Source organism: Vipera ursinii (assembly GCF_947247035.1).
Source record: "Vipera ursinii genome assembly, chromosome: 3".
In the NCBI taxonomy this organism is placed as follows: Eukaryota; Metazoa; Chordata; class Lepidosauria; order Squamata; family Viperidae; genus Vipera; species Vipera ursinii.
The window spans coordinates 73,587,708-73,603,320 of NC_139516.1; the positions used below are offsets into that span (position 1 = coordinate 73,587,708).

General features: G+C 41.3%; 1 long non-coding RNA gene across 1 annotated transcript; it reads right to left on the bottom strand.

Annotated features, from left to right (window-relative positions):
• Positions 1 to 10,031: 10,031 nt before the first annotated feature.
• LOC310638674 lies at positions 10,032 to 15,106 on the bottom strand. The gene is made up of 2 exons (XR_014492152.1): positions 14,758 to 15,106; positions 10,032 to 11,671 (listed from the first exon to the last, which is right to left on the bottom strand). It is a non-coding gene; the product is annotated as an uncharacterized lncRNA (long non-coding RNA).
• Between the last annotated feature and the right edge of the window lie 507 nt (positions 15,107 to 15,613).

Genomic DNA, 15,613 nt, shown 5'->3' on the forward strand with positions numbered 1-15,613 from the left:
TCCTGGTGTTTCTTCAACAAACAGCAACCCCCCCTCCCACCACCATGAATTGGCTTTCAAAGAGCATTGCAATGAGATTTTCAATCATAGTAGCTAAACGCCCTGGGAATTGGTACTGTACTGCTAGAAGCAAAGCCACATGCTAATTCCGAATCCTTTTGCTGTTTGGATTTGAGCAGTTTTCCTTCCCTCCAGCCTCCGCCCCCATGTGAATGAAGCTTTTCTGTAGTGTCCTAGCGGCTGCACTGAAGGATGTGACCGGCTGTGCAGTCACTTAACCAAGACTGAAAACTGGAAGAACCTTCTAAACAAAACTTTTACCGTGCATTGTGTCTTCTTAATGGTATCCGTTTTTGCTTTCAATGAGTTAATGAAAACTGAGAAGAGTTAGCTTGATGGGTATGCTTTTTTAAAGGGGACTAATTACAGACATGTTTTATCTGAATCGGGTTCTCTCTCTAAACAAGGGCAACCAAGGAAACAGTGAGATAAAGGCAGTTGAATCTGCAGCAGGAAAATGGGTGAGGCAAGATGCTCAGAAGAGACCCTCCCTACTTTCTTAGGCTGTAAAGGAAACGGGGTGGGTGGGTGGGTGGGGAGAGAGATAAAACTTTCTGATTTGCTTGATTATAAAGTTAATGTAACTTTACAATAAAGTCGAATTAGCTCATTTGGCCCCATTTCTTATCTGGTCCACCTTGTAAGGCTGAGAAAGTGTGAGCCGGGTTTCGAAGGGCAACACGAAACAAAAGACACAAATTATAGATGTATTTATCCTGATGTTATTTCCTGTTGTAGGAAGATTAGTTAGAACCGTGCTAACTCCCCTTTTCGGGGTGAAGATAAATTAGCTAGAAAGTTTCCGCATATTTAATTATCAGCCTTATCAGCTGGCGATAAAGGTGAAGTGGGAGGGTTGCAATACTGTAATAATGAACTCTTGTCTTCTGTCAGGGCCATCTTCTACTAGGGTTGTATTTTGTTGCTTGTTGTTTATTGCTTGCCGGAGTGCCGCGTAGCAGAGTGAGTGCCTGTTACTCGTCCCAGCTTCTGCCAACCTAGCAGTTCGAAAGCACACAAAAATGCAAGTAGAAAAATAGGGACCACTACAGTGGGAAGGTAACAGCACTCCGTGCACCTTTGGCGTCTAGTCATGCCAGCCACATGACCACGGAGACGTCCTCGGACAAGCGCTGGCTCTTCGGCTTTGAAACGGAAATGAACACCGGCCCCTAGAGTCGGAAATGACTAGCATGCATGTGCGGGGGAACCTTTACCTTTACCTAATGATCTTGTGTCTTTGTTTTCCAAAGGGTATGAATACTATAATATTGCCAATTTATTTGTGTATTAGGGGTTCTCAATTTGTGATTTAGTCCTGACAGCATACCTCTTTGCACTAGGATAACAGGCTGCAATTTCCACCTTGTGTGATAATTCGCTACTCTGCAACTGGGGAAAAAAACAAATCCATCATTTGAACAGGACAGTTCATGGTTTGACTAACATTCCTTTCTTAACTTTTGGGCTCGGGATGTTTGTTTTCTATTTTTCAGTTATATTTCAGAACTGTTTTCCTTCTGGATTAATATTTCTTAGAATTTTGAGGATATAATGGGCAACTTTTGAGTTACAGTTGGTGTCAAACTTGCAATGTCATGTGACGTGCCGCGATGTACCGTGACTTTTTTTCCATTGCCGACAATGGGGTGGGTGTGGTTTTGGCATGATGCATCAGGCCCGTGGGCCTGCAGTTTGACACCCTTGATGTAGAGGTACCATATTTAGGCTATCAGAATTGGATTATGGCATTGCTGTGGTATGTAATCAAACAGGATATCATAATTGGGTTGCTAATTGGCAGCAAAGTGATACAGGAGCAATAGCTATAGAAAGCTATAACATTTTGAGGCCATCTATTGGTTGTCTAGATTTTTGTGGCCTAATAGGGCAGGCCTAATCTATTTTTACGTGTGTTGGTGTGGGAGCTTTAGTTTCATGACAATGTATAAGTCAACACAAGGAAATAAACCAAGAGCTATCAGCAAAGCTCCAGTGACTTATTTTTTCCAACCAGCATGAGGTGGACTGACTGATGTGAGCTTTCATATTCAAGTGTTCTCTTAGATGGCAGGAAGAAAAACAGGAAACAGACAACCCAAGAAGAATCAGATCACCTTAGAATCTAGACTTGTCATACCATCTCTGTCACTAGAGCATGACATCTGCACAACCTGAGACCTCCAGGACCTCAGCTGTCCATAAAAGTCTTGAATACAGTTCCAAGCGATGCTCTCAAAATTATTGCCAAGTTGATTTTTAAAGTCACCGAAGGGGAAGGTTTTAAAATTCATAGTGAGTAGTCACCCTGTTTTAATTATCAGAACTGGATTTTAATTGCCTTTAAAGCTCTGTCAAGTTGAGCTTTTGTTCTTGTTCTACCCAGAAGCTAAGAGCAGCCCTTGGTCTGAAAAAACAAAAAACAAAAGATGCATTCCTTTTTGCTAAATGCAAATGTACCCATTTATGCCAGAAGATTTGGCTTTTTTTTAAACAGAGGTCCTTCTTCAGATAATTTTTATCATATAAAATTTGGCAGCTGGCTAAAGGGACAATTCATCTCATTCATGGTGCTTAATCTCATCTGTTTCCCACTTCAAGAAATTAAAACCATTAGGTTACCACAGGTTGCTTCTTTCAAGAAGTTTCAGGTTTTAATAGTTTAGTCAAATAATCTGAGATGCCTCTAGTACAGGCATGTCAAACACAAGGCCCGGGGGCCAGATCCGGCCCGTGAAGTGGTTTCATGTGGCCCGCGAAGCCATCCTGGAAACAGTGAGGGAACGGCCCCCACTGCCTTGGCCCTGGCCCAGAGACCCTCCTCCTGCCAGAGACCCTCAGATCTGTCCCACTCCTGCCCAGGTCCCCATAGGCACCCTTGATGCGAACGATGTAGAGCTGGCCATGCCCACCCAGTAGGCCATATGCACTCTAGCCACGCCCACCCAGTAGGCCACGCCCACCCAGGCCACATCCACCCGGCCCCCTGAGGGCAACCGCAATGCTGGTGCGGCCCTCAATGAAATTGAGTTTGACACCCCTGCTCTAGTATATCAGCCGTATGATTGTTTTTATATTGGGGTTTCTCATTACTTTGCTTATCCTTGCTACATTTTTCAGGTTTTAGCTTGTACTACTTCAGAAGAGTTGCTTCAGAAAATGCAGAATGGGATATGAAGAGCCTTCTTCAACTTTTAAATCCAAGAGCTCTATTGTGTATATAGAAGGAAAGGAAGGAAGAAAAGGAACAGCCAGACCACGCATTGCTCCTGGAAGCAGCAGGAGGAACACTCCGTCCTGATGATGACGGATGGGATTTCGTCGAAACATCGCCACAACTTTCTGAAAATGAAAGGAACACGGGAAGAAACCCGAGACTCTAGATGTTGTTTCCAACTCTAGGGGCCGATGCTCATCTCCGTTTCAAAGCCGAAGAGCCAGCGCTTGTCCGAGGACGTCTCCGTGTCATGTGGCCGGCATGACTAGATGCCAAAGGCGAATGGAGCGCTGTTACCTTCCCACCGTAGTGGTCCCTATTTTTTCTGCTTGCATTTTTATGTGCTTTCGAACTGCTAGGTTGGCAGAAGCTGGGACGAGTAACAGGCGCTCACTCTGCTACATGGCACTCGGGATTCAACCCGCCAAACTGCTGACCTTATCGACAAGCTCAGTATCCTAACCCACTGAGCCACCGTGTCCCATTTTGGCACCCCCTAAAATTTGGCATGCTAGACGCCAAAGGTGCATGGAGCGCTGTTACCTTCCCACCATAGTGGTCCCTATTTTTTCTGCTTGCATTTTTATGTGCTTTCGAACTGCTAGGTTGGCAGAAGCTGGGACGAGTAACAGGCGCTCACTCTGCTACATGGCACTCGGTATTCAACCCGCCAAACTGCTGACCTTATCGACAAGCTCAGTGTCCTAACCCACTGAGCCACCGTGTCCCATTTTGGCACCCCCTAAAATTTGGCATGCTAGACGCCAAAGGCGCATGGAGCGCTGTTACCTTCCCACTGTAGTGGTCCCTATTTTTCTACTTGCATTTTTATGTGTTTCTGAACTGCTGGGTTGGCAGAAGCTGGGACAAGTAACAGGCACTCACTCTGTTACGCGGCACTCGGGATTTGACCCACCAAACCGCCGACCATCTGATCGACAAGCTCAGCATCCTAACCCACTGAGCCACCACGTCCCTTTGGAACTGCTTGCCCACAGAAATCCGGATGGCCCCTGACCTTCGCACCTTCCGGCATGACTTAAAAACCCACCTATTCCAGCAAGCCGGCCTGGCCTGATAGATTTTGGGGTTTCATTTGTTTTACTATTGTTTTACTGTATACTTACCTTGCTCTGTACACCGCCCCGAGTCCTTCGGGAGAAGGGCGGTATATAAAAACAAACAAACAAACAAACAAACAAACATACATACATACATACATACATACATACATATATATATATATATATATATATATATATATATAGAGAGAGAGAGAGAGAGAGAGAGAGAATGAGAGAGAGAGAATGAGAGAGAGAGAGAGAGAGAGAGAGAGAGAGAGAGAGAGAGAGAGAGAGAGAGAGAGCGCTGGGTTTTAGTTTTGCTAAACACAAGAAGTCTTCTAGATTTGCTTTCACACTCCTCTACTCCACATTTCCCTCTTTTTGTTAGCTACTTGTTTGATGAAAATGGAATTTGACTTCTCTCATCATGCCTTCTGCTCTCGACCAATCATATGGCTGACATGAAGTTTGAATATCAGTAGATTTCATTCTCTAAAGCTGTTGCCCCCCCACCCCCACCCCTGATAGTCACCTTTCAAAATGATCCACCTTAAGTTGAAAGCTATTATTGCCTCAAACAAAGAAATAAAGGCAGGATTAATGTTAGCTTTCCTCCTGTCTTCTTTTTCCAAGTAGATAATGGTGTTTATATCACCCAGATGTAATGTTTGCAACAGTGCAAGAAATTCATTCTTGGAAACAGAAATAAAGGAGGACCATTACAGAAATGTCAATGTCAGTGAAGTCACTCACGGGTCAACGAGACAGCTCGGCAATTTCACAGATTGCGTTCACCTTCCTTGGGCACTTTTTCTGGAGCTGGCATTAAAATTAAAACAGCCGTGCTGCACTTTAGGGTAATGCTCACTATTTCTGTCTCCATTTGCAAATGTGACTGGACAGAAATGTGTGACTTTGTATTTACCAATTTCACTCTGATGCCATTCTGGTTAAATGAAATGTCAATCAACTAGGCTGCGGTATTTACCTCTCTGTCTGGAAAGCAGCTGCTCCAACAGAAGAAACTGTTGACTGCTGAGGAGTAGGTGTGAATGTGTGCGCTCAATAGGATATAAACAACACAAGTCTATGCTTAAACGTTCTACATGGTCACCTTCTCTGTAAAGTCATTTGCTCAATAAAGCCTTTGTTGGAGGAAGGAAAGATTACCTTGATTCCCCTCAATCCCCCTAACTTGTTTAATTTTATTATATTTTATAACAATTGACAACAATCAGACAGCTAGTTTGGCATAATGGTTAAAATCCAGGGCTAAAAACCCGTAGACTGTGAGTTCTAGTCTCGCCTTAGGCATGAACCCAGCTGGCCGACCTTGGGCCAATCACTTTCTCTCACCCCAAGGAAGACAAAGGGAAAGCACTTCTGAAAATTTTTTGCCAAGAAAGATGCTGGGATGAGTCCAGGCAGACACAGAATTAAAAAAGAAAAGAAAAGAAAAGAAAACTGACTTGAAGAGAGGAAAGCATGAATTTGAGAATTCCAAAACTTCTGTTGTGTTACTGTGGCTGATCCTAATACAAGTTATGGAATTTGGATCCTACAACCTACCTGCACTAGAGTAACAAGGCAGGATTGTTTTCTCAGTTCAGGTCTAAGGCTGGCAGCTGAGACCAGCCCTTCCGCTCAAAACACATCCCCACCCAATCAGAACACAGCCCCCATTCAAAACACACTCCCACCCAATCAGAACACAGCTAACCCCCCACCCAATCAGAGCACACCTCCACCCACAGACCACACTCCTCTGGCAGTTTAAAAAAGAAGAAAAAACAGCCACTACCACACACTTCTCCCAGAAGAACGAAGCTGAAGCCACCAGCCTGAGGATGACAGGCTGAGGATATATATATATATATATATGTTGTTGTTGTTGTTAGTTGCGAAGTCGTGTCCGACCCATCGCAGCCCTATGGACAATGTTCCTCCAGGCCTTCCTGTCCTCTACCATCTTCTGGAGTCCATTTAAGCTCACACCTACTGCTTCAGTGACTCCATCCAGCCACCTCATTCTCTGTCGTCCCCTTCTTCTATTGCCCTCAATCTTTCCCAGCATTAGGCTCTTCTCCAGTGAGTCCTTCCTTCTCATTAGGTGGCCAAAGTATTTGAGTTTGAGCTTCAGGATCTGGCCTTCTAAAGAGCAGTCAGGGTTGATCTCCTCTAGGACTGACCGGTTTGATCGCCTTGCAGTCCAAGGGACTCGCAGGAGTCTTCTCCAGCACCATAGTTCAAAGGCCTCAATTCTTTGGCGCTCAGCCTTTCTTATGGTCCAGCTTTCACTGCCATACATTGCAACTGGGAAGACCATAGCCTTGACTATACGCACTTTTGTTGACAGGGTGATGTCTCTGCTTTTCAGTGTGCTGTCTAGATTTGCCATGGCTTTCCTCCCCAGGAGCAAGCATCTTTAAATTTCTTGGCTACAGTCCCCATCTGCAGTGATCTTGGAGCCCAGGAAAATAAAATCTGTCACTACCTCCATTTCTTCCCCATCTATTTGCCAGGAATTGAGAGGGCCATGATCTTGGTTTTCTTAATGTTAAGTTTCAACCCAACTTTTGCACTCTCCTTCTTCACTCGCAACAAGAGGCTCTTTAGTTCCTCTTCACTTTCTGCCATTAGAATGGTAATATATATATATATATATATATATATATATATATATATATATATATATATATATATATATATATATATATATATATGTCAATTTTCTATCACTAGAACTTGGGTTTTTGGTTAGGGATTCTGGAATTCTTTTAACTAGCAGCTTGAAAATGTTTGAAACTCTTTGCATTAGCCCACCCAAAGTGGGTTCTTTCATACTGCCAGAGAAAGCACAGTATGAATCAACTGTATGCTCTCTTTATCATTATTCCACTTAAACTCTAGTTTCTCCTTCCTTTTTCAATTTGCTGGCAAACTTTATCTACAGTGGGCTGATTATGTTTTCAACAATTGTGGGAAGTCCACAAGTCGAGATAGCAAGCCTAGTTCAAACTTACCAAAGTCTTTTCTATATTGTTTTCTGTTATAGACAAGACATTTCACATTGTGCAATGCAAAAGTGACAAGGTCAGTTGGGTAAGCCCAGTGCCGCTTGTTATTCCTTGAAGTTGTGATGGTTGTTAAAAATATTTATCGCTGCGCATATCAGAATTCAAGTTTGCAAATCATAAATATCTGCAGGAATGCGTCCAAGGTTCACACTGATGAAACTCTAAGAAATTACCTGAAGATTGTCTAATTAACAGGATAACAATGTTATTTCAGAAATAATAGTTTTCCACCCACTTACAAGGGACAGAAAAGTATTATCCAGCTTCCTAAAAGAAATGCTGTGTTCTCACTTGTCTTGTTATCTTATTATTTTATGATGCTTTTTAAAATCTTGCTTGTATTGCTACTACCTTGCATTTTTCTCAGAACAGCAAGATTTCATCCTTTTGTTTAAGGACTTGTTCAGACATTCATTTGGTTATTTATATCTTGCCTTTATTATTTTTACAAATAGGTCAAGGCAATGAACATATCCAATACACATTTGAGGCACAAACGATCAGACTCAAATTATCCCTAGCAGTGACTTCTCTAGTCTCTGCAGGAATATAGCTGTGCAAGAGTTCAAGAACAGAAAGCAATGGTCTGCTGGCTTGCAGTGATAACAAGTATAATATTAGTTTTGAGCCACTGCATTGGATCCAGAATGTTTCCAAGTTCAATTCAAAATACCCTTGTTAACCTATAAAACTCAGTATGGCATGGCTCCTCTTTAAATTGTTGGAACTGACTTCCAACACAATGTGTTCATCCTACATGTTTTCTCCAAGAACTGATGGCTCTAATCCCTAACCTGTAGGACAGGGCTTTTTTTCTCATAGAACGCTCAGAACTGAGTTCCAGCACCTTTTTTGTGTGAGTTCCGGCACCTTTTACAAAAAAACCACTGCTGTAGGATATGAGTTTTATCTGTATTGTGTGCATTAAATAAACCTAGTACTAAAAATTACTACTAGAAGGTCAAGAGCCTATGTTTTCTCCGTGGCTACGCTTTCATTGGCCCTTATCTTCCAGACTGATGGTCTTCAGAAAGATAATCAAAATGAAATTGGTTTAGTTTGTTGGCAAAGATATTGGGAAGGGGGCAGGGTCACCAGTTCTGCAACAGAAATGCCACCCTTTTGTACCTTCATACAGATGGGTAGTGTTAAATAGTGGGTTCTTTGGCGCAGGAATGAAGGCGAGGTAGCTGAGTACAGGGAAACTGATATTTTATTTCGTGCAGAATCTGTACTGAGCAAATGGCTGCAACTAGCCGCAATATATAGTCTAGCCCCTAGGCAGCAGCCAATAGGTTTGAAACAACCATTGCCGCCTAGGGATTACCAATTGTAGCGCTGGAGACTTGTACAGTAGTCTGGGTTGCTGGAGAGCCGTTAGCTGCTCCAGCAACCCATGTGGTATTACTATGAGCCCAGTACATAACAGATATACTTTCAACACATGGGTTCATGCTGAACATCCTGGTTTTGTTTCTTCAAGATATCTGTGCTGGCCTGGTTTATTTTCTATTGGAATGGGGGATATTGATCTTTGCACTGTTATATTCAACTTCATGGTACAATTTTAATTTTGTATGTTTAAAAAAATGGATTATTCCCATCACCTTCCAATGTTTTATTGTTTGCAAACTGCCAGGTGTCTGAGGATGAGGTAATATAAGCAGCTTGAGAATAAATGGACAGTCACTTGTCTGAGATGGTATAGCTTCTCCTGCTTGAGCGGGGGGCTGGACTAGAAGACCTCCAAGGTCCCTTCCAGATCTATTCTATTCTATTCTATTCTATTCTATTCTATTCTATTCTATTCTATTCTATTCTATTCTATTCTATTCTATTCTATTCTATTCTATTCTATTCTATTCTATTCTATTCTAAATTAACAGGTTAGTTAATTACTAAGAGATACCATTTATTTAATGTTGATTTTGTCTTTTGATTTTTTTTTTCACAGCAGTGGCATTTCCCCCCCCTCATGGATGTCCCTAAACATCAGGGAACTTTTAAAAGAATGCTAGACTTTATCTTACTTACTTGGCAGTGTAAATGTGTTTTCCACCATGGAGCTACACCGGTACCCTCTGGGTAGGTAACAGAAATTGCCTAGAGAGGGCACTATAAAAATATCATTCGACTTTTTTTCCTCTTCTTTTCATTTGAAGAAGTAAATCAGCAGAATTCAAGAGGTATTTCAATATTTTGGATTTTTCTGTACACTTCTCTTCAGCGGACCACAAGTTTCATTGATTTTAAAAGCAACACAAACAGTGTTGCTTTTAATATCAGTGGAGAAGAAGTTTGTGTTGGCAAAGAATGCCCTGGAAAGAAAATAGTAAATTGCTCAAAATGAATTTTCTGATCTCTGGATCTATCTAAGATAAAGAATGGTCCTAACTATGTTTGCTTCAGATACTGCACCTGCCTCCCAAATGGGTGGCTTCAGATGGGAAGTACGTATTTTCTTAGCACAATGAAGAGAATGCTCCAGCGTGTTTCAGTTCCCAGAGATTTAAAGCTTAAGATAAGATCTCTGCATGATTCAGCAAAAATTATTTTCTAATAAGGATGGAAGTTCTAGAGAGGTCAAGCTTTTCCAAATGGTACTTAAAACAATCATTTCAAAAACATTTTTAATAGCACAGCAATTTCGTTGATCAAGAAGTACAGAAGGATAAAATACTACTGGCAGGTTGTCAGGAGGTAAAATAACTAGGAAGCTTCAGAAATAATAAAAGCAGCTCTTTAGCTATGCTTCAGTGCCTACATAAATGTCAGAGTAATGTTGAACTTAACATTTGATAATTTCCAATTTAAAAGCAATTTTAAATAACTAATTTTCTCAATAACAAACCATGACATTGGAGTGGAAGATGAGAACCTACACCTGCCAGTTGTAACTGGAAATCATTTCTTTGGGATTAATGGAAGAAGAAAACCTAATACAGTTGTTGAAGGAAAAAGCTTGGGAAAATTTACTGTAGAGCAGACATGTATCAGAGCTTTTTCGCCATTGCTGGCAATAGGGGGGGCGTGGTTTCCTGATGATGCGTCCGGCCCATAGGCACCCCTGCTGTAGAGTATGAGTGATTGCCTTGTTTAGCAACCAATTGCAGGCAGTGGGAAAAAGGTTTTGCAACCAACCTCACGTTTACAACATTTGCAGATCTGTAATGCAAAGGAAGGGACGCGGTGGCTCAGTGGGTTAGGACGCTGAGCTTGTCGATCAGAAGGTCGGCAGTTTGGCAGGTCGAATCCCGAGTGCCGCGTAGCAGAGTCAGCGCCTGTTACTCGTCCCAGCTTCTGCCAACCTAGCAGTTCGAAAGCACGTAAAAATGCAAGTAGAAAAATAGGGAACACTACGGTGGGAAGGTAACAGCGTTCTGTGTGCCTTTGGCATCTAGTCATGCCGGCCACGTGACCACGGAGACATCCTCGGACAAGCTCTGGCTCTTCGGCTTTGAAATGGAGATGAGCACCGGCCCCTAGAGTCGGAAATGACTAGCACGCATGTGCGGGGGAACCTTTACCTTTAATGCAAAGGAAAGCTGAAGTAAGATAATAAAATTGTGAAGTTCCACTTAGTGACTATTTCATCAACAACTGACAACAACTGAGTAGCTGGTCTCATTTGTGGTTGCTAAGTGAGGACTATCTGTATATGTTCAACAGGGCACATATATCTTCTGAGGAGTGTAGTATCCAGTGCACACAAAGACCCTGTACATAATACATACTTTAAGTATAAACACTTAGCTCCATATAGGTTATGATTAATCTGGAAGGACTGACATTATTGGCATTCTGAAAAAGAAGGAAATCCCTCCTCTTTGTGCTTGTGTGTCTGAAAAAGGCTAAAACATAAAGTACTATTAAGCCATTTTCAGAGAAATCTAGTATGCAAAACCTATGGTTTTTTTCAGTTTTCTCCTGCCTCTCTTAAGAGCAGGAACAAGAGTAATTGCCTCAAAGATGTAATCTTAAAAATAAATTCCAGGCTTGTTTCTGCATTCAAATAACCTCCTTTTAAATAAGAACAGATTTGTTACTATGTACATGGATTAATTAACTTTCTTCTTCTTGGAAAATTTTTCTAGTTGCTTGATTCTCCGTGAGTTGAGTCTTGCTCTCAATCCTACTAAAGCATTCAATATTATCTGATTTTTATTCTTTTTAGCTCAGTAGGATGTTGGAAAGAATTTATGTAAAAATGTTTGGGACTGACTGTCTGTCTGTCTGCTTGTCCATCAATACCCCTGAAACACAGAATGAAATGAGTTTAAATTTGTGTAGGAAGAGAAGGCAGAAAAAGACCAAATTCACAAAAAAAGGATAGGAAAGAAAAAAAATCCAGCCAAAATTATGCAAATGCCTCTCTACAAGACAGTATTTCTCAATCTTGGCAACTTTTACATGTGTGGACTTCAACTCCCAGAATTCAACAGTTGCTATAGGAAAAGTGGTTGGATGGTGGCTCAGAATGTTGCCCACTGCTTCATTCTAAGCCTGCCTCTTTCCCAGAGCAAAATTATTTTTAAAGAGCAGTAAAGAGTCCCAGTTGGGATGTTCTGCCTCCTTCCTCTATTAAACTTATTTTTTACAAGATATATGCAACCATATATCAATGTCTCATATATGTATCCAAGTAAGCGTCAAATCAATATTAGTAATACTGTAAAGTGGGGGATACATGCAGAACATCTATGTTCTGGGATTCTTTCCAACCCCTTCAGAACAGTTCTGCCTTCAGTCACATGACCAAGAGGGAAGAGAGTGGATTATTAGTAATAGGCACCCTGGGTGCAATCCCAAAACATCACAAGAACACTATCATCATTGACAAAATCAGGGCTTTTTTTGTAATAGAACGCTCAGAACGGAGTTCCGGCACCTTTTTTGGATGGAACCTTGCAGGGTAGGCAAGGTGGGTTGTATGACATGTGTCTTGGTGGAGCCTTGGTGGAGCAGTGGGCTAATGCCTCCTTAAGTAACACCAGCTGCCTGCAATTAGTGCAGGTTCGCATCCCACCAGGCTCAAGGTTGACTCAGCCTTCCATCCTTCCGAGGTAGGTAAAATGAGGACCCAGATTGTTGGGGGCAATTAAGCTGACTTTGTAATAATGCCGCTTGGGGGTGTGTGAAAGCCCTAATAAGCAGGCATATACATAGAATGAAGGCTACTGCTAAGCTTGTAAGCCGCCCTGAGTCTTCGGAGAAGGGCGGGATATAAATGGAATTAAAATTAAAAAATAAATAAATGTGTGAGTTCCAGCACCTTTTTCTTTTACAAAAAAAGCACTGGACAAAATCATTATCAGTCAATTGCAAAAGACAACTTTATCATCAAAAAAACACTTGCTTCTCCCAGGCCCTTGAGAAAGACTTGATAGGTAGATAAAAATGCCAAATCTAGACTAAACATCTGTCTGACTGTACAATCAACCATAACTATCATGTATTAAATGCAATTATCTGTCCTATAATGTATATTGGGGCTTTTTTTTCCACCTCCAGAGCCTCTGGCTGAATCTGGCTCAGTGTTGAACTTATTCTTTCTTTGCTGGCTTCTCCAAACACACTAAATTTGGTCTGGTGGTTTTGTTTTGTTTTCAGAGAATTATCCGACTAATGAACAAATAGAGTCATGGATCTCTTTTCCCATCATTTCTTTCAAACACTGACTTGGATTGGAAAGAAGGGAGAAGACTGCTTCATCCTTTAATTTTGCAAAATGTAGCCTTTTCTGGTCTCCAGCTACAACCATTTACTTCACTGATTCTTTATTGCTACCTATCCTATATCTACCAAGTTAAAAATTGTAACTTCACTGACAATCACCAAGCCCCAGAAGACAGTTTAGTCTAAAATCTAATTTTAAACAAAGTGTTTAAAGATAGAATTTCAGTCTATCTTTATCTAGCCTACTGAACATAGACATGAGGGCCTATGCAGTGCCATTTAGTGAGATGAACTCACTTTGCTGGTCCTTGCACCTGCTCCCAGTGGCTTTTCTTGAAAATAGTAAAGGATTAGGGTCAAGAGAAAACATGGGAGAGGATGCAAGGAACAACAAAGAGAGTTCTCTCTCATTAAACCGTGGTTCGGGAATTCTGGGAGTTGAAGTCTGTAGGTTGTAAAGGGCCATAGTTGCCACACTTGGCATAAGGCAGGGGTCTTCAAACTCGGCCCTTTTTATGACTCATGGATTTCAACTCCCAGAATTCCTCAGCCAGCATGCCTGGCTGAGGAATTCTGGGAGTTGAAGTCCATGAGTCATAAAAGGGCCGAGTTTGAAGACCCCTGGCATAAGGGGTTCCTAGCATTATTTTATTTTCTGTAGCATTCTTTATACAGATGCTGAAACTACACAAATACCTTTATTTCATTGTTGTATCATGATGGAGTCTTCAGGAACTTAATAATATTTTTCCATCTCTAATGGACATGAACTTGTTTTAGTTGCATTCTACCTCTTTCCTCTACAGAAGTGTTTCTTAATGTTAGTAACTTTCAAGAGGCATGGACTCCAGCTCCTACCGTTCCCAAACTGCATGCTGTTTGGGAAATTCTGGGGGGTGAAGTCCAGACATATTAAAGTTGCTGAGGTTGAAAAAGATGGCTGTGTAGTCTTTCATGTAGGAATTTAGCCACAGTGAAGTCCAGGCCTGCCTTAGGCATGAAAGCCAGCTGAGTGAATTTGAGACAGTCACTCTTTATCAGACCAAGCCACCTCATGAAGTTATTGTTGTGAGGAAAACAGGAAGTAGGAGTATTATTTATTTTATTTTAATCCCATTTATATCCCGCCCTTCTCCGAAGACTCAGGGCGGCTTACAATTTAAAGCACAAATCAACGTGCTTAGCAATAGCCCAACAATCTACTTATAAAGTAACATAGACAGGATAAAATAGCTAATAAATAAATAAATAGGCATGACTGCAGTGGTTTTCTAGGCTTTAAAGATATGGCTTGTAATTTTTCATTTTTCTGCTCAAAAAGATTTATTTTTATTTTTAATGAACAGGAATACAGTGCAAATTACTCTCATTTCCATTCTTAAAATCATTAAGCTGCTCAAATAGTATGTAAACTATTGTGACAAAAATCCAATCATTCCCCTTCTCCCTAGTGTTGGTAGTGTGAATTACAAGCCATTTTGAGGAATCTTGCTTCTAAAGGCTTCCCTGTTCTAAAGGCTTCCCTCTCCCAGTCCAACTTCCCAAAAAATGAGGAAGCATCCAAATTTTGCTGGGAAATGATGACCTCTCCATTGATGTCACTCGCTGCCTTTAAGGCAATTGGAAATGAAATTGCAGCCTCCAGATCTAGAAAATTGCTCACCTTCAGCTAGGATGACCAGTAACTTAATTCAGAGCGAGACTCTGTTCCTAGTTTCAGGTGTTGTCCAGTGGTGAGAGTGATGGATTTTTCTAGAAATTTAAGCAGGAAGTATTGCAAGCGTTTCCTGCAGGAAGCTGGGACAGGCCTCTGTTCTGGATGGCTTGTTCTCAAAGTGAAATTGAATAAAATAATATGAAAAATAAAATTAAAAAGCATGCCTTTAAAAAAAAGTGTGACTAGCATAACATGCATTGGGACCTTAATATTGTCAGGAAACAGCTTTTCCTGAAGCTATTAAGAAATTAAGCTGTTTTGAAATCTCTACTTTGTGGATATGTCAAGATTTATATGCTATTCTTACACTAATAGGCTGGTCCTGTAAAATAATCCCCTCCCCCTCATGGGATGGAAGGAGTTACAAAACGCTATATAGGCCTTTCAGGATGTGTTCTTAATCATTTCCTGTGGTTTCCCCTCTCACCAATTAAATGGAGGACTCAAGTGTTTTCCCCCCCAATGTTTGTTTGTTGCAGTCAAAACAATGAATGTTGACATCTGAAAAACAAACCCATCAATTATGGATAGAGTGAGCAGTCTGCAGGTTTCCAAATATATTTTATTTTTAAACTGGACTTTAAAGGCCCCTGTGCAGAACGAGAGGGACCAGGAATTTAGATGGAGGGATTTTCCATACAGGTAATTCTTGTCTTACAACCATTTAGTGACCATTCAAAGTTAAGACAGCATTGAAAAAAAGTGAGCTATGACCATTTTTCACACGTATGACCATTGCAGTACCTCCATGGTCATGTGGTCAAAATTCAGACGCTTGGCAACTGGCATGTATATATGACAG